Below are 23,678 nucleotides of genomic sequence, written 5' to 3'. Positions count from 1 at the left end.
ATTGACAGAACTTAGAAGCACATGTTTTTGAGTTCTCCTTCATTATATTTCAATCAACAACTGTGTGTTTAGCAACTTTTCATGTTAACTATAGTTTGTATTTGACCTTTATCCCTTAATTATTTTTGTATCCAAGTGGACCAAATTCTTATCACTTCATAAATTTATTTATATTATTTATTACACATATACATGGAATATATATTTTTATTTTATTATGTGTATTAATAATATATAATTTAGATTCTATAACTAGATAAATATTACTGGAACCTTTCACCCATCCATTTCTCCTTCCCTCTATTTTTGTTTTTTAGATAGATAAGGCTTCACTAAGCCCTCTCCGCCTCCCTCAGTTTCCTAAGCATGTAGATTGTGAGCATGCACTGTCACACTCTGCTTCCCCATCTTTAGAAGCCACACATTACAATAATGATCAGCAGCAGCGCTCACAGTCACTAAAATAAAATATGCTCTATTGGCTTTCTTACTATGGCAAACTGCATGTGGATTAGTCTGCTTTCTATTGCTGTGATAAAATACCATTATCAAAAACATCTAAGGAACAAACGGTTTGCTTTTTTTATGGCTCAGAAGGTTAGAGTCCCTCGGGAAGCTGGGTAATCATATTGTCAGTCACATACAGGAGCAGGGGTGATGTTTCATTCACACAGAGTGAGAGAGGTGGGGTGAAGACAAACTAACAAAACCAACTCTACCCGCTGAGGCATACTTCCCCAATGCGCTTCCTAAACAGCACCACAAGCTGGGACCGAGACTTCGAAGGCATGAGGTTATGGGGGAGATTTGTAATTTAAACTACTGCAGAACCTACATTTTTATTATTAGTGATGTTTATAGTAAACTTATAAGAAAGAAATATTATTTGGTTGGAAATAGCCTATGCCTTTAATCCCAGAACTCATGCAGCAGAGGCAGGAAGATCTCTGTGAGTTCGAGGCCAGCCTGATCTACAAGGTGAGTTCTAGGACAGCCTGGGCTACACAGAGAAACCCTGTCTCAAAGGAAGAAGAAGGAGGAGGAGGAGGAGGAGAAGAAGAGGAGGAGGAGGAGGGGGGAGGAAGAGGAGGAGGAGGGGGGAGGGGAGGAGGGGGAGGGAGCAGGAGAAGAGGAGGAGAAGAGGAGGAGGAGGGGGAGGAAAAGGAGGAGGGGGGAGGGGAGGAGAGGGAAGGAGCAGAAGAGGGGGAGGAGGAGGGAGAGGGGGAGGAGGAGGAGGGAGAGGGGAAAGAAGGAGAGGGGGAGGAGGAGGGAAGGAGGAGGAAAAAGAAGAGGAGAAAGGAAGGAGGAGGGGAGTAGGAGGGGGAGAAGAGAGGTGGAAGAGAAAGAGGAGGAAGAGGGGGAAGAAGAGGAGGGGAGGAGGGAGAGGAAAAGAGGGGGAGTAGGGGAAGGGAGAGAAGGGGGAGGGGGAGAGGGAGAGGAAGAGAAAGAGGAGGAGATGGGGAGGAGAGGAGGGGAGGAGGAGGAGGGGGAGAGGGGAGAGGAGGAGAAAGAGGAGGAGGAGGGGGAGGAGGGGGGAAGGGGGAGGGGAAAAGGAGGAAGGGGAGGAGGAGGAAGGAGAGGGGAAGAGGAGGAAGGGGAGGAGGAGGAAGGGGAGGAGGGGGAGGAGGGGGAGGGCAAGAGGAGGAAGGGGAGGAGGGGGAGGAGGGGAGGAAGAGAAAGAGGGAGGGGGAGGAGGAGGAAGGGGAGGAGGAAGGGGAGGGGGAGGAAGAAGATAGAGAAAGAAAGAAGGAAAGAAAGAAAGAAAGAAAGAAAGAAAGAAAGAAAGAAAGAAAGAAAGAAAGAAAGAAAGAAAGAAAGAAAGAAAGAAAGAAAGGTTTACTTCAGTACGAAGATGAGTAGTTTCAGTCTATGTTTCATTGGCCCTCTTGCTTTGGGGCCTGCAGAGAGGCAGTATACCATGCTTATAAACGTGGAATTCACCTTCTTAGCTGGGAAGCAACGGGAGACAAGATGGGACTAGGACCCCATCTGACCCTGTGAGGGTACACACAGAATGACCTAACGTCCTCCTAGAGTCTCACTGAAGGTTTCATCATCTCCTAATAGTGCTGGTGGCCGAGCCCTCGATACGAGGGCCTTTAAGCTCTAACCTCTAATAGTGACGCCCAGCACACTGGCCGTGCTAACCAGGACCGCTGTGTGGTCCCAGATCTGCTGGCTTGCTCTTCACTCCACTGGCTCTTTGGTAAAATTAGTTAGGGTAATTTTTCCTTCTTCAATGGCTATTAACTCCGTAGAAAGAACATTTTAGATCTCTAACACTCAACAGCTTTGGAACTCAAACAAACTTATGACTCAAAAGAACGAATGACTGCTTGGTGGCTTTGCCGGTCTGTGCCGAGCCGTTCTGGAAATAAGAGATCCATTGAGCATGGGGCGCTGGGCAGCAAACTGCCTTCCTGCTGCTGCCATTGTGTTACCGAATCTATAATAAACCCAGACGAGGCACAGGAGACCCAAGACCTTGGCACATTTTCACCTAGACCAAGTCACAGCCCTGAACCTCAGTTAGGAAATATCAATAACTTCCGAAAAGTGGATTGCAGCTCAGCGTATTTCCAGCTGTCAACACCTCGCAGACGGAAGGGAATGGCCAGGGAATTAAGATATGAAAATAAAAGAAAAAAATCACGTGGGGTTCCTTTCATGTCACCTCTCTCATGCCCCTCCAACCTCACCTGACCGCCTTTCCCCAACCGAGGAAAACATAAACAGTAAAACAGAAGGGGTTGTTTTATTTCATCTGTGAAGATATGGAGACAGTGAGATTATAGAATTCATTCCGATGTCCCACAGACCACTTTCCAGCCTGTGCTTACAGTCTATAATCTAACCCAGATGGTTTGACTTTTTCCCAAAGAGCTTATTTCAGAGAGAAATAATATTTCTGCATGGCACAGCTTTCAATCTTTTTTATATGATTAACTTATTTATTTTATGTATATGAGTACACTGTAGCTATACAGATGGTTGTGAGCCATCATGTGGTTGCTGGGAATTGGACACAGGACCTCTGCTCGCTCCCTTCCACCCAGCTCTCTCCAGCCCAAAGAGTTATTTATTATTCTATGTAAGTACACTGTAGCTGTCTTCAGACACTCCAGAAGAGGGCATCAGATCTCATTACGGGTGGTTGTGAGCCACCATGTGGTTGCTGGGAATGAACTCAGGACCTTCAAAAGAGCAGTCATTGCTCTTAACCGCTGAGCCATCTCTCCAGCCCCCACGGCTTTCAGTCTTAGACACATCGTTCCTACCCATTTCCTCCTCATTACAAATGCCAGAATATTCTAAAAGTTACTAAGCTGATTTTTCAGACTTCGTGTTAGCATAGAAACATCATACGCCAGTGCATGCTGGCCTCCAGGTTCTCTCAGGCCTGGTGGTGACTCTTCTCAGCTCTTCCGACCCTACCCTAAACTTCCCCCAGCTTATGGCTTCCTTCCCCCAGACTCTGGTTCCTATAGAGCCCCACCATTTCCGCCATGACTCTGGTGGTCCTCTCCTTTGTCTTCCTGTCTCCCTTGGCCCCGCTCTCTCTCCTCTCACGGCCTGGTTCAGTCTACTGGACACGGTTGGTCTTCCACTTTCTCTCCATGCTCTGGACGCTTCCAGTGCCTCTGGACGTGCTCTCTCTCGTCTTCAGTAGAGAACTTTCCCCTTGGGGCGGTCATCTCCTCACTTTATACACCAGGGTGAGATTTTGCGTCTCAATTTGGCATTTTGTTTTAAAATGCGTTTATACAATTCCCAATGCTTTGAACTCTTGTAAACATTACTTGGGAACAACACACCAGGTTGAGAAAAGGAGAGACTCAAACCACTCAGAAAAGGCCGAGGCCTCCAGACCTGATGCTGCTCATCAGTGTTATTTCATTAGCACCTAAGGGAAGGGAGGGAATCGCGGAGTTCAAAGTGCCCTCCACACTTGTTCCATGTGTGACTAGAGAAAAAAAAATTTTGCCCAGTTTCAGGATGATGAATTAAACGTTATAAAGTTTCACTCTGAATCACACAGTTTGCATGTTCCAGGCTCATAGAAAACCCAATAAAGATGGCCGTAAAAGTAGATGAAAGTGGAAACTAGAAATTTCCACACTTCCTGATCACAGTGCTGACATGTGACCACACCTGGCCTCCTGCCCTGCATTGATCACCAAACTTGGCAGATAAACAAACACTCTAAGTAACCAAGCGTCCTCATCTACAGTGGCCCCAGTTTAGCAAACAGAGGTAACAACTAAGGCCCTCCCATGTCACAGAACCAGACAATTCTGCCATGGCTGACAAGGTCATCCAGACAGCTTAGCACATCACACTGCAGAATGCAGCACAGATACAGCTCCCTGTTCCCACTGCCTGCACAACACGGCCGCCTTTCATCTAAGTCTTTGTGTGCCCCTTGTTGCTGCTGCCAGATCATAGCAAACAGCCTGCCCTAGAGATCGCCTTGGAGACTGTCTTGGGGAAGCTGCCCTGGGTTTCTGCTTACTTTAGATCAGCCCTCCCTGAGGCTTCCCCAGCTCCATTACTACTTATTAAGACAATAGGACAGCAGGAGAGGTAAGGTCAGCTCAGTCCATCCTAAGAACACAAAAGCTACCCGAGGAGTTAGGGCGCCATCCTGCCCACTGCATGACAACGACATAGTTCTCACATCACAAGCTTGCAGAGCAGCCGGCCCACTGAACTCCCTCAGATCCTAGCAGATGGCTCCAGTGTGGCCTCAGCTCTGCTCACACCAGCCCTGGGATCTGTGGTCTGTCAACAACAGTGCATGTCCTCTCTCTCCCCCCTTCCAGCATCAGATGTGAATGTGATGCATTGGTAAAGCCTTCAGCCCAGCACTGAACTGATGAGAGCTTGGGAGTGGTTTATTGATAAAGATTGCAAGAAGAGCAGATCACCTTGTCTGCAGGTGAAGGCTTCCCCAGGCACCATAATACATTTCAAGAATCAAATAAAGAATATAAAATAGCGTAGTGTCCTTGCTTTGAAACAAAGCAAAATAACACACCAAGGGAGATGCAGCTTGCCTGTAATGGTAGAGAGGAAAAAGCAGTGTAGAATAGACCACTGTCAATAGGGGGGAATGGACTGAATTTTGGTGTAGGGCCCTTGGCCTCTTTCCAATGCAACATATTAAAAGCAGTATCAGGAATGGGACAGCCGGGGCTGCAGGCGTGACTCATTCTCCTGACAAATAGCCACCCAAACAGTTGGCAAGGTGCCCCGCTCCACCCCTCTCCGTGATCTCACCACATGTAAGCATCTGGCGCATTCATCACCTTCTCCAGAGCATGAATGAGTGCTTAGGATGTAGATAATTTAGCCGAAATATATGTGCGCATTATCATGCAGATAAGACAATTATTTCATAATAGACATGGAGCCTGAATCATCTCTGCTGACTTTTGATCCTGACAGCGGGGCAGAAAAGCACATGCTGATATGTTAGATGGCCAGGAAACGGAGGCACAGACGTTGAGGGAGATTACAGGCCACACTGGGCATCGCTAACGCATGCTGTGGTCTTAGCCCTGTCTTATGGGTATCTGACTTCATAAGGAAAAGCGAAGGCAGGGCAAGAAGTCCCCACCCAGCATGAACCATTTTTCCCCATGCCAGGGTAGTAGTGTAGTACTAGTAAAAAATAAATAGAAAAACAGCTAAGGTTATACAGCGGCTAAAACAAAAAGAATAAATGAATGAAAGAAAGAAATGTACAGTCCTGACTCTTGTGACAAGATAACATTGGAGTCTGATGAGGTCACTTTCCTTGAATCACCACAAGTGAGTTTATGCACGGACATCAGTAGCAATAGTGCTTTTCTGCTTTAGACCTCAACTTAGGACGAAGGGTCAGTGTCCCCTGCTCACTACGTGCCACAGCACTGAACTTCTGGTAGATAAAAGTCCTGTTAATGGTTTGATTTAGTTGGGCGGGAGTTGGAAGGTGTAGGCGACAGAGAAGGAAGTGGGAGAGGGAGTGTGAGGACAAGGCAGACTGAGCCTGAATTAATATTGATTCAGAGGTGGGGTGAGGAGGGCGGCCTTTAGGGAAGCCTGGCTCTGCGGCCCTGCACTGCAGTCAGGAGGCTCATCGGTCCTGTTTACTAGATGAACGTGAGTTGGGGTCAGTCAGACACTTCCTTTACCTGTGTCGTGGAGACTTGTCTCAGTCCTGGTTGAAGATTAAGAAGACATGCGCAGTCCAAGAGCCAGTCCAGACCTGCGCACATTTAAGCAACGTCACTGTCCTCCGTACTCAGCTCCAAGTCTCCCCTTCGGCCTTCACAGCCGGCGGAGCTTCGTCAACACTGATCGGTGCTTATGCCCTGGTATTCAGATAAACTCGGGGGAGCTGGGCTGAACATTTTGGTCCTGCTTCACATCAGCCCATTGCTCTTACAGCTGGAGGGAAACGAATGGCCTCTGGGGAGAAAGATACCCACACACCTCTTTCATTTGCCACTAACTGCTAAGTGAAAATAGCCACCTGCCACCGTCTGGCATCAATTCACCCTGTTCCCCTTGAGCAAGCCTCAGTGCCTCCCACTCCTCAAGCCTGACGACTTCTGGAAAGCCCAGCTCGGCTTCCGGGTTCAGGATGGCATGCTGTCTTTGTAAGAGGTGTGAGTAAAGTTTACATGGGAAGTGTGGATGTCGCTACAGTAGGTGGAAGCAGAGACCATCTGGGGGTGGGGTGGTGCTTTCGATTTCAAATATGTGCTACCACTCAGATGCTCTAAGACCATACAGTCTCTCTGGGTGTCCTTGGTGAACAGCCAACCTGGAAATCATTTTTTTTTTCCTTTCTGTACTCCCATGGTATTTACACACTTAACGTTGGATAATGTGTCAGACACATTAGTGGCAGACACTTCATACACATTATATTTTCACAAATAATCTGGAAGATAGCTAGTCTAGTCTAATATCCTTCCCAAACACACTACCATCACTAGCACCATTTTCAAGATGAAAGAGTCAGGGCAGAACAAGATACATGACTTGCTCATATCATGATGCCAAGAGGAGGATAATTCCAGGCTTAAACCAAGATCAAGGTAAGAGCAGACAGGAGTGGAGACATGGTATTGGTTTTCTGCCTTCCAGGGCTCATATGTTAATAGAAAGAGGGGCATGATCTCACTATTCATTTTAATTATGATTTTTATGCCAAGCTCTGTAGTAGAATATGTACAATTGGAATATGCAAGGCAGACTGTATACAAAATATTTGTACCTGTCTGGGAACTCTCAGGCTGTGTATTGTGCCTAATGGACAAAACATCATCTCCTACTTTTGAAGAGGAAGTCTCAGCCATCAGTTGTTGGTTTCCTTACAAATACATCATTGTGTTAAGTGTGTTTCAAATGGAGTCATAGTCTTGGAAGCTATAAGAAAAAAAGCCAGTGAAAGGAAACCTGACAATCCACAGCAGATTTGGCCCTAAATCTTGTCATATTTTACTCTACAGAGTACATTAATTTCCACAGACACAGAGCAATGCAAATAGTCAAGATCCTTTCCTGAAGAAATTTTAAGGCAGGAGAAATATGTGTGTGAAACAGATATAATTATACATAGGTATTCTGAAACGTACAAAGGACAAAATAAAAGACATGATTTCTAGGATGAGATTTAATACGGAAGAACTACTCTCACTCCTTATGATAAAGACACAAAATATTCCAGTCAGATCAAGGAACTCCACTAAGGGGAAGTACTAAAACTACAGCGTCCTAGTGTGTAATGATAGCCCAATACCGCCCTCCCCCAAAGAGTACAGACTTGCACACAGAGAAGCCTGAGCATTTCAGTGGCAATGCATTAACCCATCTCACTGAGCTTGGTTTTCCTAGACTGGACAGTGGGAGCTGTCGATAAGAGCTATTGGAAAATGGTCTGCTCGTTGCCAAGCATATACTTACGGTGTGGTGTGTTATTTTACGTTTCCAAAGGTATGAGCTAGAAGTGCGATTTTATTCACTGCACAAGTGCTCTCAACAAACCCTTTTGGTACTCTAAGTGGTAGGCAGTGGACGTGGCTATTAACAGTGCTTAGATCTGTGTTCTTAACCTTAATTCTCCAAATTGGGGTTTCATTAGTATAATTTGTCACAGAGATAAATGTATTTCGCTGGTTTACCTCTCCTCTTGAGTAAATTAGACAACCCAACTAAATCAAGTTCGATTGTTTTGGGAGTGCATCTGTAATAACATCATTTAATATGCTAAATACTAAACCAGAATGGACTATTGACATATATGATATGGACAAATTAAAATATAGCTCTCCGATGTAAGTATAAGTATAATGTTAACATTATAAACCAAGAGAGCAAGTAAAGGGGCTTAAAAACTATTAAAGGAACATTTTTACTTTTACTGTTTTATGCTAAGAGCATGAGTCTGGAGTTCAGCCCCTCCAGATGAGAGTTTAAATCATCAGAGTAGATAAGATTGCAACAGAAGAAAAGCAGAGGAGGCTAAGAGATTCTCACAGCCAGAGATGGCACCAAGGAAACAGTGTCTTCCACTCATGAGAGGACTGATGCTCACATAAACTCACAGAGGCTGTGGCAGCATGCCCAGGGCCTGCACAGGTCAAGCCAGACGGGGTCCCAGCCCTGAGAGAGGAATATGGACAAGATCTCCCTTCCCTAGCCATCTCCAATTGACAACCACTTGAAAAGGAAGAATCCATTTTCTCCAGTGGAGTCTCACCGAGTGTATTAACCACACTAAGGAGTAGGTGTTAGCTTTCTGTCTAAGCTCCACCCCACAGTTATGGCAACAGCCAGCTAGGCCTGACCCACTATAAAAGGGGGTGCTTGTCCCCTCCTCTCTCTTGCTCTTTTGTTCTCTTGCCCCCCTCTTTCCCCATTCCCTTCCTCCCCTCTCTCTCTACAAGCTCATGGCCGACCTCTATTCTTCTCCTCTACTCTCTCTCTCTCTCTCTCTCTCTCTCTCTCTCTCTCTCTCTGTCCTTTTCTCTGCCTCCACTACCCTCTTTAACACCCCCTCCCATGCCCTGAATAAGCTCTATTCTATACTATACCATCTTGTGGCTGGTCCCTCAAGGGGAAGGGATGTCTCAGCATGGGCCCCTGAGACACTCCTTTACCCCCATACCTCACCACACATCCATCCTTAAAACATAACCTCTAATTCTTTATCTTTTTATAAACACATCAGTAGGCCTCATGCACAGCAGTAGACAGTAGATGCCCAACATAAAATCAACTCCCTGGTGGTTCTGTAGAATTTTCCTCTCACAGTGCTTTGCTTACATATTATGATTTTGTGTTTTTATGGGTTGTGTGTGTATGTCTGTTTCCTGTGTGGGATTTTTTTGCTGTTTATTTATTTATTCTGATTTGTTGCTTTTTCATTTGCATATTTGTTTTCTAACGAGAGCGTTGTATGGGTGAGGAGGAGGGGAGGTTGTGAGAGGAAATGGAAGAGGAAATCATGATCAGAACACCCTGGATGAATTTTAAATCATTTAAATAAAAAGAAAAAAGAAAGGCAGAGGGGGAACACAGGATGTATGCTAAATGTGAATATATTTGCTAGATGCTTCCTTTCTATCTCCCGAAGGCCCATGTGTTGAAGGCTTGGTTCCCAGATTGGGAACAGAAAGATGGCATAGCCCTTATGATGCTGGGTCTAGTAGGACACCTTCTGGTCCCTGGAAGATTGGTCTTGAAGGAGACACTAGGACCCCGTCCACCTCTGTCAATAGCATGAATGTGTGAATGTGTTTGGTTCAGCCAGCTCCTATATCACCCACGGCTGGACTACCGCTCAACAGGAGCCAGCAAATAACACACAAGCGTGAGCCACTGTGAATCCTTCTCTTAGAACCTTGCTTCTTCTGGTACTTGTTTCAGTAACAGCCGATGAACACAAGCTCCGGGGAGGGGCCAAGAACAACAGCACGGCCAAGGAAACCAGCGAGGAAAGAGGAGACATGGACGAGAAACAGGGATGGCAAACAAGTCACCATACTAGGCTTCCTTTTCAGGAGAGTGGAAATAGGGGGTACAACAGACTGTCACCACACATTTACCCTTCCTCTGAGTCGCTCTCCTCTGTCACCCAGAGAGAAGAGAGTATTGGGGGGGGGGAGAGAATTGTTATTTTCTTGTGTAGTTAAACCCAAAAATTCACCACCGAGGAAACACATTGCCAAAGTAGATTTGGAATAAATACCTGTGTGGGAACTCGAACTTCGAAAATGAACATTGAAATCAAAGTCTATGTATACAGATACCCAACTGGCAACACTGCTGGTGCTGGATGAAACCACAGTAGTTGAAAGTGCATTTCCCACACCCACGCATGGATCACCGGTGACCCACCTAGAAGAGGATCCCTGGCCAATCCTTGCGATCTGGTGGCCGACGCCGGGCTCCAGCTCACTGCTTTGCCCAGTGTTTCTTACAGTACATTACCATGCTTCTGTTTGCAGGGGAAAAAGCTGATCTGATGCACGATCTCCACTGAATATGTGACATTTTCTACCACGTTAAATTTTTTTAAGTTGGGTTATCCTAAGACTGGAACTATCTGCCTATAGATACATTTGAAGGCAACATTGTATGACCATGATAAAACCCGAGAAAATATCACAGAACCACGTAGCCGAGTAGGCAAGAGTTGGGCGTGTACTGCACACACAAAGGGCACCCCCAAAGGCATTTTCTCTGTGAACCCCCAAACTGCTGCACACTGCTCTGTAGTGCAGAAAGATGTTCACAGAATTGCCAGGAGACCTGAGAAAAGGGCCCCGACTTAGGTGGAGTTGAAGTGTTGTCTGAGAGTCTTTTAAGAGGTAGGGAGGGGAGCGGAGGGTGCTTTGACTGAAAAGAGGAAGCGAGAGGGGCAATAAAGGAAGTAGCAGGTGAGGGAGGTCCACAGGAGGAAGGAGCTGCAAATCAAAGAGTGTAGGCTCTTCGGAACTTACAAAAGAAATGGTTACAGTTGGAGTTCGAGCCTGGCTGTCTGAGCACAGGTAGCAACTGGTTAGATGGGAACAAGCTTGCTGAAGGCCTCGGGAGAAGGGTGACAGCCATCTGATCACATCTAAGGAGATGCGGTGCTGGGACACCCCTCCCCGACCCCCCACAGGCCCCCTCCAGGCCTCTGGATCTGAGAAGTGCCTGCTTGCCTCTGCAACCAAAGGACTGAAGACCATGAAAACATCCTGAGATCCTTAAAGCCCTGAGAAGATGTGTTGAAAAAAAAATCTCCTCAAAGGAGGATGGTTCTCAGAAACAGCTATGGCAACAAGACAAAGCAAAACCAACTATCTACATTTAGTAAAATCAAGATGTACTCCAACTTGGAATAAAGCCATGGTTAGGGTTAGGGTTAGGGTTAGGGTTAGGGTTAGGGTAAGGGTTAGGCCTGGATGTCTCAGACACAATTGCTCTGGGAAACCTACAGGGTGACGCTAGTGCAAGTCAGGGACAGCATGCACAGTGAGGAAGATGCGTACAAAGCGCACGTGACAGCAAGTGGCCAGAGAAAGCTGTAATGCTGGAGAGAAGTGGGAGGCAGAGGTGAACGCCCCAGACACAGCACTCCCAGGAGGCAGCACAGGAGGCAGCCAAAGAGGGGTGGAAGAGAAGCTGGTACTGAAAGAGAAGCTTGGGGCTGGGGGAAGGGGACTGGGGGTGGTTATGAAACCCAGTGCACGCCAGACAGTCAAAGGACAGGATAGGACAGAGCAAATGCTGACTCAGGCTACACAGAGGTCACGGTGCAAGAGAACGCCCGGAGGGCGGGGACGTGTCAGTGAACTAAGGAAGAGAGGGGTGACCCCAGAGGGGGCCAAGCTGTTGCCACACTTTGTCCTGCCTCCTGTCATATGCAGAGTGTGAATACTTCAGTGTACACACCATTTACTTCCACGTAGAAGAGAAGAAAACAGAGGAAGGGGAGAAAGGAAGACGAAAGCCCTTAACAGGACTCTATCCGCTCTCATCCGGATGGGATTTTTTTGAAAATTATCCCAGAGTAAAAGGATTGGCTCTCCAGCCTTGCAGAGTAGATGGCATCCAGCCCCTCCCCCCCACACACACACAGCGTGAGTGGTACCTAGCTCCATTTCAAAGGAATGACTGGTGTGCACACCATAGGAGGGGGAATCAGGAAATGGAATGAAGAGGAGACAGACCAGCAGGTTGTTAAGGGACCACAGGGAAAGTAATGGTAGAGAAAGATGCCCCATGGGGTATCCTTAGTAAGAATCAAATTAAGGAATTAGGGAGTCTCTTGAGGGGGATGTGGGGTGAAGGGGGCAGGAGGTAATAGAGGAGCCCCTGAATGGGGCTTGCGGAAGGAAGGCAGGTCTTTCTTTCCCAGCTAGAAGCATGATGTGATGTAGCTAAACTGCAGAGCGAGCAAGAAGTTACCAGAAGACACACTGATGAATGACCTAATTTTTCTCTGTGACTCAGGAGGTGAGGTCTGTGGGGCATGACGGAAGCAGCTATGGAGGCAAGGTCTTCAGCGGAGTAATGAGGTTTAAACCAGTCGGCGAGCTGAGCAGCACCAAAGGTCAGAGCGCAGTCGGACCGAGCACACCGGAAGCCCAAGGGCTGCCTGTTGGTGGGAGTTGGACCCGGCGCTGTGAGAAGACTCAGGTGTCCTCTGTGAAGGTCGATGTGACCGGCCACGCAGCTACCTAAACACTGAAATGCCAGTCATATTTAAATCATGACAAGGCCTTGAAATAGCTGTTGGTTCTGAAGTGGTAGCTTCTATTAAATGATACCAGTTACGCTAGCGGATTTTGTTTGTGTTTGTATACATAGAGCCTGTACATATAAGTATTTGCATATACACATAATTTAGTGATCATTCATTCAACTCACATGCTAAGTACATTTTTGGGCCAAGGACTGTGCTGGAAACTATAGAAAAGAGACCAAAAGAGAGACGGAGTAGCTGCCATTATGGAGTGAATGGTCTCATGGGTAATCTGAGGCAATAATATAAAATTATAATGAAATTTATTTCTGCAAAGGGTTGTCTACAGAGCAGTAAAAGTAGACCCTCAGAAGAGGCTAGGAGGCAGGAGACAGCTTCCACCCCACAGCACACCCTCACTAGCCCACATATCCCTTGGAAGGATGAACATCACGGCCTGCCTTTACCACACCTCACTTATGACCATGCGCACAGCAGGCGCCTGGTGTGCGTTGAAGAACTAGACCAATGTCCTGAAGTTCGTGTTTGTCAACAGGGCTGGTTAAACCATCAGACCTGCTTTGGCAAAGCATCTTCAGGTAGGCACAGTGATTATGGAATCTTCCTGACCGGTCTGTGCATGTGGCCAGGGCAAGTCCCAACTCTACTGCTCAGACTCTGCCCCGTAAAACACAAGATGCCATTGGCATTTCTTTTCTCTTATTTTTTCTAAACTGAAATGAGAGTTCTTTTACACTGACACACACTGAGACTCTGTATAGCCAACTCCACGTATATTTCTGGGAGAGGATGCTGCCCTTCTGCAGGCCCTGTGGATAGCAGTGCTCACGCTGGAAGATATGTGGAGGAGGAGGAACAACCATGAGAGAAGGGCTGGAAACAACACAGGTGCAGACAGGAGCTAACAGACAAGGAGTGAGGGCAGGGGCAGGGGCAGGGGCAAAGAAAGCACTTAGAGCTGTCAGCAGCTAATCGCTAGGCCTTTTATCAATAGCCAGCAAATAGCACCTGCATATTATAAAGTGATAAGGTGGTGCAGATGATATAATACAAAACCACCTCTGTTTCTGCCCAGTTTCCTTCTGTAGCCTTTGCCCTGTGTTTACACATGCATATCCATATAACCCATGGGATATGCATATCTATATAACCCATGGGATATGCATATCCATATAACCCATGGAATACGCATATCCATATAACCCATGGGATACGCATATCCATATAACCCTTGGGATATGCATATCCATATAACCCGTGGGATATTTATCTTCTGGCCTGAAAGTCAGTGTTCCTCCAAAATGCATATGTCGAAATCATATCCCCTGAGGTTCTGAGAAATTAAGGTGTGGGGCCTCCTCCATGAGATCGTTGTCACAAAACTGCTCCCATGTGTCATGGGTGGAGTTGGTGGCCTTATAAAAGGACCAAGGGGCCACATTTGCAGCATTTTCTGCACTTTCTGCTGAAAAGTTTCTGGTCTGGGGTTCAAGAGAGACACTGAGGCTGGTTATGGTTTTGGGTAAGAAATTTATTAAAAGAGTCATTTACGGACAAGCAGCCGTGGGTTCTGAGCAGAGGTCAGGCCCAAGAGGCAGAGTGAAAAGTCCTCCTTCGAGGTCTCTGGGGAGAGGGGGAGTTTCTGTCTATTAGTAGCCCTTTGGCAGGCTAGAGTCTGGCAGACTGTGACTTTAAACGCTCTTAGAATCTTTAGTATTGTTCCTTGGAGGGTTTCAGACCTGGGACAAGGAGCTGAGGTACATGTTTAACCAAAGGGGACCTGGCCTCTAGGTTCTCCCAGCATCCCTCAGTCCCTGCTTCCCCCAGGGGTTCTTTCCTATATAATCCCTATCTCTCTCCTCTCTCTCTTTCTCTCTCTCCCCCTGCACGGGCTCCCTCCTACCCTCTGTTTCTCTCCCAGTGACAACTTCCCTGACCTACTTACTGCCTTGGGACCAGTAAACATACTTCCCAATAAGCCTGCCTTGATATATTCTAATCTGCCTTGAATTGGCTCCTTTCACGATGGAGAATAATGTATCCATTCCTATCGCTATTGTAAAACGCCATGACCAAAAGTAATTAGGGAGGAAAAGATACACTTCATCTCTTACTCCCATCACCGAGGGCAATGGGACAGGACCTCAAGTAGGAATGGAGAGTCAGGAGCTGATGCAGAGGCCGTGGGAAGTGAGGGCTGCTGACCAGCTTGCTTCTTACAGCTTGCTTAGCTCACTTTCTTATACTGCCCAGGATCCCCTGCCAGTGGTGGTACCACCCAAAATGAGCTGGGCCTTCCCACATCAACAATAACAACAATAGCAGCAGCAGCAGCAACAACAACAACAACAACAATAATAACCAGTAGTAGTATCTATCTATCTATCTATCTATCTATCTATCTATCTATCTATCTGGGATTTTTCAAGACAGTGTAGCCTTGACTGTCCTAGAACTCTCTTTGTAGACCAGGTTGGCCTTGAACTCACAAAGACCTGCCTGCCTCTGCCTCCTGAGTGCTGAGATTAAAGGTGTGCCCACCACAACTGGCTCCACATCCGTCACTCATCAGGACAATGTGACAGGGCAGGCAATGCAGAGCTTCCTCCATCTTACCTACCTGCTAGGGCCATTTTAGTTTTAACTAAAATTTGATCCCCTTGATGGAAAAGTGGGTGGAAAACTACCCAACTCTATTCAAGATGCCCTAGATAACTTATCTAGCTTCTACTAAATGGCTTGCTTGCACAAAACCTCCACCCACCACTTCTGAGATAGATGCTAGAATGTGGCTTTTTTGCTTTGAAAGCCCCTTACTCTAAATATTTGGCGATGCACTTGGGTTCTGAATACCCCAGTATTTTTCCATCCAGTAGGAATGAAGACTCAGTTGCCTGTAAGCTGTGTCTGAGTCCTCATCTCTGGTGAGTTTCTTTAACAACACCACCCCACAGATTTGCCTACACCTCATCTTATGTAGGCATTTCCTTCATCATAACTTCCCTCATCCTGATTGTCTAGGTTTGGGTCAAGTTGACAGAAAGAACCAGTAAAATTGATCCCATGTCAACTTGCCACAAAAACATGCTACTTATTAAACTATAACCTTTCCTTTATTGTTCATCCACAAAATCACATGTTAATATCAACATGATATAAAACATTCCAACTTTTGAAACTTCCATAGTCTTTAAAAAAATTTAAACCTTTTAAAGGTTCAGGCTATTTAAAACATCAGTTTTCGTTTCAAAGTTCAAGCCTCTCTAAAACATCCATTCACTCTAAAATATCCAAAGTCTCTCCAAATCGCTGAAGTCTCTCAACTCTGGGCTCTTGTAAAAGCAAAACTACTTTAAATACTTTCTTATTCTAAAATAGAACAATCAGAGCACAGTCAGAATCAGACCAAAGAAAAACTGAAGTCCGATAGCGTAAAGATCTGTTATAGTTCTAGAAGTCATGACCTTCTAGGTTGCAAAGAGCTTGTCACAGTACACATAGGCACATTTCGTAAGGCCAAGTTGGCTCCACACCACAGTGGCTGCAGTTGGTGGTAGTAGTTGTCATCCCATAGTCCTGATTTCCAATGTACTGGGATCTCCACAACTAAGGCTGCACCCTTACACATGGCCTGGGCTTTCTTTTAGAACTCTGATCTTGCCACAAGGTGCAAAGTCTCACCTTCTCTGCATGACACCTTCAGGCCTGGACCTAATGCTACAACTGAAGGTATACCTTCTTCAGCAATGGCTTTTCCCAGCCATTCACAGTAGCGTGTCTTAGTGACTCTCCGTGACCCTTCCACACCTTCAAAATACCACCTGGGTGATTCTTATACACCATCAACTTTGGCTGCAGGACACGGTAAAGCCTTAGCTCCTTCTAGATCACAGCTTCCGAATGCTGACCTTGAGTAAACAGTTCTCTGGAAGATTTTGCCTCAAGGATGTTTCTGTTTGCTTGTTTGTTTGAGGCAGGGTTTCTCTCGGTAGCCCTAGCTGTCCTGGAACTTGATTTGTTGACCAGGTTGGTCTTGAAGTCCTGCCTCTGCTTCCCAAGTGCTGTGATGGAAAACAATGTGCCCCAGACCCAGCTTGATCTTTTCTTAACCAAGACTGGTTCTTAATCCCCTGGTGATGAGTATCAATTGTCCCAACAAAACAAAGGTTTTACTTTAGAGGTTCTGGCCTCTCATTATTCTGCCACTCTTGTCTTCCCCACAGAGCAGCACGCTAAGCTCTGACCACCCGACAGCTTTACTAGCTCAGAGATCCAAACTGCACAACCCTCCCGATACAACACAGGCAGGTCTGTAACGGCAATAGTCCACTCTCTGGATGCTCAGAACCAAACTTGGGTCCTCTGCGTGACATGTACATGCTCTTAATCACTGCGCCATCTCTACCTCTATACTCTCTTGCCACAGCTCCTTAGCTTGCTAAAAAGCTCACCTGCTGCTCTGATATCTGTAAAGTGAACTTAACTTTGGCTAAAATAAAAGCAATAATGAAGTATTTTAATTCATTTGGTTCAAGAAATTAAAATTAATAGGAACAACATAATAATAAAATTAGTGATGTAGTGACGTGATCATTAATAAATAGAATCAAGACTATGTCTGGCACTTGGTATATCAGCTCTGTCCTGTTTGGTCATTACATTTCCCACCATGGATTAGCTGGGCTAAACACTTTCTCCTCCTCAAACACAGTTGGAATAGAAATTCCCTTCTCTTTTCTTCTCTTCTCTTCTCTTCTCTTCTCTTCTCTTCTCTTCTCTTCTTTCCTTTTCCTTTCCTTTCCTTTTCCTCCTCCTCTCCTCTTCCTTCCCCTCCTCCTCATCCTCCTCTTCCTCTTCCTCCTCTTCCTCCTTCCCCTCCTCCTCTTCCTCCTCTTCCTCCTCCTCCTCCTCCCCCTCCTCATCCTCCTCTCGTTCCTCCTCTTCCTTCTCTTTCTAGAGACAGGGCTTTACTCTGTACCTCTGACTGACATGCCTGTCACTGGGGTGTACAACTCACACAGGCCAGTCCTTGGGATGCATGGTCAACACACACCATCCACCTGGGACACCTTTTCATGAACCTTAGCTGAAGCTGCTCCAGGGACTGTAACGCCTACTTTGCCACCACCTCAGTCAGAGAAATGACTGCTCTCTCTATCCTGCTTCCTTACTTTCCCTTACTTAGCTCGATACCATGGACAATATAACATTTCACACACTATTTATAGGTAGGCCTTCCTGTGCTTTACTGGGGTGAACAGCGGAAAGCCTTTGTCTCATTTGTGTTGTAAGGATTTTAAGACCTCTGGTTCTAACTGTGTGAAAGTGAGTCACATGTCTAAACATTTTTAGGTCTAGGTTTCACCCTTGAAACAATGGGACTAAGAATAATCTCTGTGTCATCGGTGAGGAATGAGGAGTAAATGAAGTCATAGACTTAGCAGAGAGTCCGATACACAATAAACAGTGAGATGTGTTCAGAAAGGAAGCGTGAAGCCAGAACAGTTGTTCACTGGTTCAAAGGGTGAACATTTGAATCAAAACTTTGCAGCAGAAATAAGTGACCTGGACACAGACATTGATTTAGAAGGACAAATGGACAAAGAGCACGACCAGACGCAAGGATGTGATAAGTCCCTTCTTTAGCCTGGGGACCAAAATGCCATCAAAATACTATTAAAGTCATCCATAGTTTCAAGGTTTTTATCATTTTTTTCTTTGTTTGTTTCTTGCTTGCTTGCTTTATTTATTTATTTCACGTGTGTGTGTGTGTGTGTGTGTGTGTGTGTGTGTGTATGTATGTGTGTGTGTGTGTGTGTGCGCGCGCGCGCGTGTCTGTGCGCGCGCGCGCACCATGAGCTTTATGCATTTGGTGCCTTTCAATCCCACCCCCTTATCCCACCCCCTTATTTCCTTGAGAAGGTCCCTCTCTCAATGGGAAGTTCGCTCTGCTAGGCTGGCTCACGATTGAGCTCCTGGTACACACCTGTCTCCATCATCCTTGACTGAGGGGTTCCTAGCAGGTCCTAGATTTTCATGGTCGGAGTCCTCCTAGTTGTCATGGAGTGCCATTAAACTCTCTCCACACCTAGCCCTAAGGTAGTGCTTGTACCCCAGGTCTCAGTCATCAGCATAAACCATAAAGAACAGAGGCCTTACATCAGTAAGACTCAGGGACTTTCTTTACTACGTAATCAGAAAGGAGGCGACTGAGACTAAACGTAAGACAATGCTCTGGTTCTCAAGAGACACTTTTGGTGCATGTAAGATTGCATGCTGAAGTCAACACAATCGAAGACTTTGACACAATGCAAAAACGGCCAGGTGGTACTGATGTGCAGAGCCTGAATGGTACTGTGCCAGAGCTCACCTACTCCTCTCAGCTTTTGTGAGTCAATAAATCCCTTTTGTGATTAAGCCAGTTTGGGTTGGGTTTTTTTGCCCCCATGGCTGCAACTAAACAATCCCAACAGACATCCATCAAAGTACCCCTCCCAAAGGGAAACCCCTCACTTTGATTTTTGAAAAAAAAAAAGATAACTGGTTTCTTTAGCCAGCTCCACTGTGAATGAATCAGGCCTGTTAGAGAGCTCTGTGTGGCTGAGGGATGCTATCTTTCCTTTTGGGATGCCTGCAGTTCATGTTTCTGAATGGGCCAGAAACACCTATAAATTTCACCTGTTGACACATTTTCTTTGCAAGCATTTGTACTACTTCAAGGGAAGGAACCGGAAAGAGAGGTGGAGAAGAGAAAGCATGAGACGGAATATTACTGACTATGCAGGAAGCAATATAGGTGGTGGCCTGGTAGCAAAAGCCTGGCATGTGGGTACATGTGGTGTGAATTCTCAGTAGAGGAACTAATCGGGCAGCGTTATCTGATCTGGAACGGGAAGAAAAAAAGAAACCTTCCCTTTTCTGTGCCCTTGTTTGCTGTGACTGAAAGTGTTTTGGTGTGGGGCTGGCACTGGAGTGTCCACAATTGAGCCCTGACGACAGGCTGGGCTCAGTGGGAAGCTGCAGTGTTTTCCAGTTGCCAACAGTCAGTTCATGAAAGTGGCCTTTTGTTTTGTGAAATCCGGGGCAGGCCTTTGACTGAAAACTCAAGTGAAGCATGCAGAAGCTTAAAGCTAAAGAGGTTGGGAGTTTCTCAGGCACTTCTGAGCAAGAGGTTGGCTTGCTGTCACATCCCGGCAGAGCAGGTTGTGGAAGCAGACTTGAACAGGGTCTGTCTGTGGACCTGGGATTATAGTAATCAACTGATTCAGATAGCCTCTTGCTTTTACCTGGCTTTGTGGCCATGGATACGAGAGTTGTTCTCTTTGCATTCACATCCTCATCTGTACATCTGTTCTTGACATTAGTAAATTAGTTAAATTATACTGACTAGTAGAATCCATGGTCCATAATAACAAATCAAATCAGATTGTTTCCTGGATCCATGTTTCCCTCACTACAGCTTCAGTGACCCACAGTCAACAGCAGTAAGGAAAGATTCTACAACTCCTAAGATGACATTGCACACTGTTCTGAGGATAGGGAGAGCCTGCAGAGGTCACTTCTGCTCATGCATGAGTCAACCCTCTGTACAGTGTGTTTACACTCTATGTCCTCCCAGTCCCTGAGTCTCCCAGGAGACATCTCAGATTTCAGATAAACTATAATGATATTGAAATGCTCAAATTTAAGTAACCTTAGTTTTTCTTACAAATGACCCCAATGTCAAAAAAAAAAAAGTACTGATGCTGCAACTTAATTATAGCATGCTTTTACTGTTATTCAGTCTTCCTTTGTAGCTAGTCTCCAACTGTGCAACTTCATTGCACATGCACACACATGTGGCACATGTATACATGTGTGCATGTGTGTGTGTGTGTAGCTCAATATGATCATCAGACATGCATGGGGTCTTGGGTTGTGATACACATGGATACACAGACCTGCTCCTGCAAATTAACAGTGATAGAATGCCACTCACCTGTGGAGATATATGCCCACTCACTTGGGAGACTAAGAGAGAGAATGGACTTATGCCTGAGCAGGGAGGAGCAATGCACTATGGGTTCTCCCCATCCTTCTCTGAACACTGTGCAATTTTATCTTAGGAGCAGTTTGTTTCTGAAATCTCCATAGAATCTTTCCTGACTGTTGTTGGCTGTGGGCCACCAAAGCTGTAGGAAATAAAACATGGGTCATGGGTGGCTCACAGCCACTATCTGATTTGATCTGTTATTATGGACCATATACTCTACTATTTAGTATATTTTAACTAATTTACTAACGTCAAGAACAGATGTACAGATGAAGACATGAGTTCAAAGAAATTATGGCTTGGAGGATGGAGTGATCCTAAACATGGCAACTTCGTACTTATTCGTCAGGATCAAAAGACAACATTTATATTGCTGTGATTTTGTGCATAATATCAAAAAATCCATTTAAAGGCTACCATCTATGTTTCATCAGATTTTGTTCTATTCAGTAAAATTCTAAACTGTTCAACAAACACCTTTTTATCAGACTAGGTGGATGTTGACTAAACTTTAAGACTTTCACTGGACCACCATTTCCCCAAAGAACTGGTTTAGTTCTTAGTCCTTTGCAAGGTTTAGTTCTTAATTTTCTTTGTATTTCAACCATAGAGCACAACACTAGTACCCAAATACATTTTATAAATCCCCCAACACTCAGTAATGAGTAATTAGGAACAGTAGATGAAAATTTTGAATACATACCAAAAAAGAAAAAGAAGTAGTATACACAAGAGAAAAGATGCTTATCCCAAGATAACAAGGGTATTTATGCTAATAAGATGACATTATTAATCACTAACCATTAGGGAGAACCAACATACCATAGCACATCTATTAGAACTGTAAACGATGGGATTGGAGTGATAGTTTAACACCTAAGAGGACCCAAGTTCCATTTCCAGCACCCACATGGTGGCTCACAGTCACTCTTCTGTAACTACAGTTCCACAGGATCCAATACCTTTCTCAGTCCTCTGTAGCCATCAGCCATATGTGTAGCGTAAATACAAACATGTGGCCAAAACACTAATACACAGACAATGAAAGTAAGTTTTAAAAAATATAGAACAGTAAAAATTACCAAGTGTTGGTGATAGTACAGAGGAACCAGGACTGTCCCATGCCCATAGTATATGATCCTAAAAAGCTATGACCATGTGAAGAACAATTCACGATTTCCGAAAAGCTTGAGTGTTTAACTACCCATTGATGCAGGCTTTCCATCTCTAGATATTTTCCTAACAACAACAACAACAACAAAAGAAAACAGAAATCTTCCTAAGGATTTATGAATGAATGTTTAATGAGTTTTGTTTGTAGCATTCAAAACCCAGAGATAAAAGTCCACAAAAAATTGACTGGAAAGTGTGCATGTGCGTGCACGCGCACAATTAGGAATTGGTTCACAAGAACAGCACCAGGCCCATCCACAACAGCCATCAAATCCTTGGCATCTCTTTAAATATAGAACACACATTGGTGAATCTCAAAAGAGACATGATGAGTTGAAGAAAACAAACTGAAAAATTAAAAAGTATATGGTGTTCAAATCCATGGCCATCAAATCCATGGCTATCAATTCCATGACCATCAAATCTATGACCATCAACTCCATGACCATCAAATCCTAATGAATGCATGTGACTACTGCAGAAGGCTGACTAATGGTTGGCTGGAGAAGAGGGGACAGGGCAGGAAGTGACAAAGGCAGGAAGGTCAAGTGCTCAGGCTAGAAACTTCTTAGACTAATGAGTAGACACATTATCTTTTCTTTCTTCTTATTTATTTCTCTTCCTTTTTTACCATTTGTTTACTCATTTTCTTTTGACATGTAATCTCATTAAGGTGAAGCTGGCCTTGAACTCGCTGCACAACCAAGACTAACTTTGAACTCCTGATCTTCCGATGTCTACCTCTGAAGGGCTGAGATTACAGAAGTGGGCCACCATACCCAGCTGGTTTTATTTTCCTGATTGTGTTACTAGTTTCAAGGCTGTGTGAGTATATGTCAATTTCAGTAGGTTGCTCTTTATTAAAATCTTTAGTTTATTTTGTATAAATAAACCACCTCAATTTAAAAATATACACCCTGCATTTTATGGATAAAGTGTTCATGTCTGAAATAGTCTCCACTGATAATAATTTTATAAATATTTTATTATTCGTAGAATTTAGATGTGTCTTGGATATAGTTTGTCCCACAAAGACCATTTGAAGGCTTAATCCTCAATATGGTAGTGTTGGGGTCGTAGAAACTTTAAGAACTGGAGCTCAGTGTGAATTTATGGTCGAAGGGACAATTAAGGCTAAACAAAGTTAGTTGTTGAGAGTGTGGTCTGTCATGAAGCAAGGCTGTGGCATGCTCCTTTGCCTTCTCCAAACTGCTGCTTTCCTTCTGCCTCCGTGTCATGACACGACCTAAGTGGGAGAAATCCTCACCAGAGTGTCAAAGGATGGGACCACCCAGTCCTGGATGTTGAGTGGGCAAAATTGTCAGCTACTTAATCTCCTTTTGCTGATCAAGAACATAGCCTCCATTCTCTTGTTACATAAAGATTCTGAGCAAGAAAGATATAGACTCCAAAAGGAAGTGTGCTGACTGGAAGATGTCAGAGTGATCTGTTGCTGCTACCCCTACTTCCAGCTCATGAGCCACTCTAGCACCGCCCTAATTTCCATCTCTGGTGTTAGATCCCTGCAGAGAACTCATTCCAGCCTACACAGTCCAGCCTACACAGTCCCACTAAATCCCACACTTACGAGCACGCCAGGGCTCTCACTGCCAGCCACCTTACTGGCCAAGCCCAACCTTGCCTGCCAGGCCACTCCTTCCTCTGAAGCTCTGCTGCCACTTGCCCTCTGGAATTGAGACCACTGAACAAACGTCTAGCTGA

At 45.2% G+C, this 23,678-nt stretch overlaps 1 long non-coding RNA gene across 1 annotated transcript; it reads left to right on the top strand.

Moving 5' to 3' along the window:
* Nucleotides 1-6,479: 6,479 nt before the first annotated feature.
* Nucleotides 6,480-22,763, top strand: LOC127679816 (uncharacterized). Its single transcript, XR_007976909.1, has 3 exons — nucleotides 6,480-6,656; nucleotides 12,499-12,598; nucleotides 22,630-22,763. It is a non-coding gene; the product is annotated as an uncharacterized LOC127679816 (long non-coding RNA).
* The last annotated feature ends 915 nt before the right edge of the window (nucleotides 22,764-23,678 follow it).

Source organism: Apodemus sylvaticus, chromosome 3, assembly GCF_947179515.1.
Source record: "Apodemus sylvaticus chromosome 3, mApoSyl1.1, whole genome shotgun sequence".
In the NCBI taxonomy this organism is placed as follows: Eukaryota; Metazoa; Chordata; class Mammalia; order Rodentia; family Muridae; genus Apodemus; species Apodemus sylvaticus.
Note: the sequence above shows the minus strand (reverse complement) of the source record. Positions and strands in the feature narration are given on the sequence as shown.